General features: G+C 19.7%; 1 non-coding gene across 1 annotated transcript, besides 2 other annotated features; it reads left to right on the top strand.

Moving 5' to 3' along the window:
* Positions 1-1,517: 1,517 nt before the first annotated feature.
* Positions 1,518-1,848: a repeat region.
* A 36-nt stretch (positions 1,849-1,884) lies between these two features.
* Positions 1,885-2,077: a repeat region.
* Positions 2,078-3,451: 1,374 nt separating this feature from the next.
* On the top strand, positions 3,452-3,522 carry EHI_032360. The gene has a single exon. It is a non-coding gene; the product is annotated as a tRNA-His (tRNA).
* Positions 3,523-3,739: the final 217 nt, after the last annotated feature.

The following is a 3,739-nucleotide window of genomic DNA, read 5'->3' as shown; positions in this document are numbered from 1 at the left end:
ATTTTGATTTATACAATTATTTAACATTTCATTTATACAATATTTCAAATGATAATATATAAATAACAATAAAATGGTAAAATTAAATATTTAAAACAAATGAATAATGTAATTAATAATTCAATAACAAAATAAAAGAATAATAAAATTAAATTAAATTCATTTCTATTTTCTTATTTATCTTTATTATTATATTATTACTCTTTTATTTTCTTCCTATTCATTTTGTATATTTATTCTATTATTTTGTTTATATTCTTATAAAATTCTCTTTATTCTTTTATTTTTTTATTCTTCATTTCTTATTTTATTTCTAATTTTAATATTCAATTATTTTAAATTAATTTCCTTCACTTAAACAATGACACATTCATCATTATAGTATATCTTTTTCAATACCTCATTCTTTTTCAATTCATTCGGACATCCTTCATAACATTCATATCCTATTTCACTAACACTTGTTGGTATATTAATTGCTGTTAATTTTGTACAATATGCAAAACAATCATTTCCTGTCACTTCAATATTTATTGGTATATTGATTTGAAGAAAAACATCCTTTGGATATTCCATGTCACTTTTCTGGTATTTTTCTTTTCATATTTTTCTATGTCTTTTACCATAAAAATAGTTTGTTATTTTACAGTTACTTCGTCTTCTTTGAATAATGTTGAATGAAGAATTGGTATTCTTTCTATTTTATTCCAGTGATGTTTATAATTCTTTTATTTTTATTTTATCATTACATAATCATAAAAATAGTGTTTTCTTTCGTTTTCAATTTTTGACGTGATTATGTCGTCATTTTATCGTATTATATTAACACAAGTATTATTTCAGTGTTATTTTTATTTTTTTCATCTCATAAATTTTTTTTCTTTTTTATTTATTACACCTTTTTATTTTTCTGTTTGTTGTCTTATTTCATTTTATTCATTTTGTATATCTATCTTTTCTTCTTTCTTTTATTATTTGGTGTTGATTATTAGTACTTATTTATTTATTCATCACTCTTAATTTCATTGTGCTATTCATTCGATTATTTTCATCATTGATTATATTGTTATTTCATTATTCTTCTTATTTTCTTTTCTATCTTAATTTCTTGTGTTGAATTTTATTTCTTTTTATTTCTCTTTTTGTTTATATTTCTTATTGTTATCTTTCATTCTTCTTTTTTATTATTTCTTTTAAATTTTAATGTAGATTTAATTTGAAATTTTTCATCATTTTATATAAAATACTTTTTATCCGTTTTGGTTGACTTGAATTACTTTAAATTAAAAATAGATAAAATCAATTGAATCATTTTATTTAACATTTTCTCTATAGTTTATTCTTTTAATTTTATCGTTAATAATATTTCTTTGTTTCATCATTTCAAACATCATTGTTCTGAAATTGTAATAACATTGAAGGGGTAATGCTTGTAATGTATAAAAATATTGTCATTTTTATTTCAATTCTTTTCAATTTCTTTTTTGCTTTATTTTCTTTCGACTAAAAAATGAAAAACACGAAATATCACAAAAACATTAAACATAATAACAAAAGAGAAGTTTATATCAATAAATAAATATAAATGATAGAAGAATGTTTGAAATATATTATGTTTGTATTGATAGAAGTACAGTAATTATCACACAAAACATTATAATATTAATAAGTGTCACAATAACTGTTATCATAACAACTATATCATTAATGACATAATTCATTTCATTCGTTTTCATCATCATAATTACTTTATCATTAATTCAAATAGAAACAATTATCATAATAAAAACACTCTCTATAAATATAAAAAAGGAATAAAATAAACAGAAAATAACAAATGAAAGAAAATAATTATACACATCGTTATTGAAATTGATTGACATCAAATAAGTGAATTGAATGATGGTTAAAAGAAAAAAAGTTAAAAATACACCACGTGTGTACATAGAACATTCAACGATAAGAAATTGACAATAACAAAATAGAGATTATTGAATATAAAAAAGAAATACATTTCTTAAGATAGTTAAGATACAAGAAAGAGTAACTATGACAGAGATATTAATTCTAAATATTCATTAATATTTCATTAAAATCACAATTTGATTCGAGTCATATTCACTTTCTTTTATTTTTTCTCTCATGTATTTTCTCTTCTTGTTTTATCTTTCATTTTATTATGAATAAATAAAATACATTGAATATCAGTATTTTTAATTATTTAATAAATTTATTCATCTCTTTTTGTTTTTATCTTTTACAATTTTCTTCTTTTCTAACTGTTCATTTTGTGATATATTTTTACTATTTTATTCATATAATACACACATCTCAAAAGTATTTTAATTGAAGTATATCAGATATAACTTTAACATTTTGTTGAATATTCTCAGAAACACATTCTGCATTAAAATTATTGTTGATATAACTCATTTTAATATCATATCTCTGTCCAATTAACTCTGTATTTAATATTTTAATATCATTTTATTCACATTCTACATGAAAATGACTATGAACACATTTATGAATTAATTAACTTCTTTATGTTTGAATTTAATTTATCACTTATTTTAAATATTCTTTTTAATATTAAAATTGCTTAATAAACTTTAAATCACATGAATAAACAAATATATTTAAATTTAATTGTTTTATTCTTTGTTCATTTCATATTTTATCTTTTATTTATTTTTCTAATACATTATAAACATACACAAAATGATGCTTGTTATTTTACAATGAGAGATGAAGAAAATAAATTGTACAAGTTTTATTGATTCAAGTATTATGTAAAAATATGAAATGAACATTATTTGACAAAAAACAAACGACTTTCATTAATATTTATAATTGTTAATAACATAAAACTATTCTTTTTTCTTTCAAATAATTTTAAAGGAAATGACAATTTTCAATCATTTATTCTTGTTTTAATTGCATTGTATTTTAATTCTATTTTAAATTTATTCATTGTTAATTTCTTCATTCACATTATACAATTAAATTCAATTAAAATTAAAATCGGGTTATTTCCATCATATTTTCATCTAGTTGCATTTTATGAATTATGACAATAATCAGATTATTTATAAAAACAACGAATGATATAAACTTATAATTAATCTTATTGTCGCATAAAATATTTCAAATTATCATTATTTAATTCATAAATCAATGAATATCTCAAATTATAGAATTTTATTAGTCTGATTAAATTTATATCTGAAATCAATTACTACAAAAATAAAGAAAATAAAATTGATGATTGATTCATTAATAAAAAGAAATAAAAAATAAGAAATTTATTGAATAGTAAACTATATGTGTACTTATGTGTAGATATGTGCTTTTCTATATGTGTAGATATGTGTAGATATGTGCTTTTCTATATCTATATGTGTATGTGTATGTGTATCTATATGTTTCCTTCTTTTGCTTATTAATATAAGCTCACATAGTACAGAGGTAGTACATCAGATTGTGGCTTTGATAACCCAGGTTCGATTCCTGGTGTGAGCATCTTTTTAGACCTTTTTATTATTTATTATGTACTCTATACTTTTATACTTTTATACTTTTTATACTTTTTATACTTTTTATACTTTTTATACTTTTTTTATACCTATTATACCTACCCTTTCTATTTTATTCCTTTTATACTTTTATACTTTTATACTTATTCCTACTATATCACCTTTTATTCCTTTTCACTATTATGTGCCTAACTTCCTATTTC

The sequence above is a fragment of the Entamoeba histolytica genome, genomic scaffold, assembly GCF_000208925.1.
Source record: "Entamoeba histolytica HM-1:IMSS scf_1104750516763 genomic scaffold, whole genome shotgun sequence".
Classification (NCBI taxonomy): Eukaryota; Evosea; order Mastigamoebida; family Endamoebidae; genus Entamoeba; species Entamoeba histolytica.
This window is presented reverse-complemented; position numbering and strand designations above follow the sequence as displayed.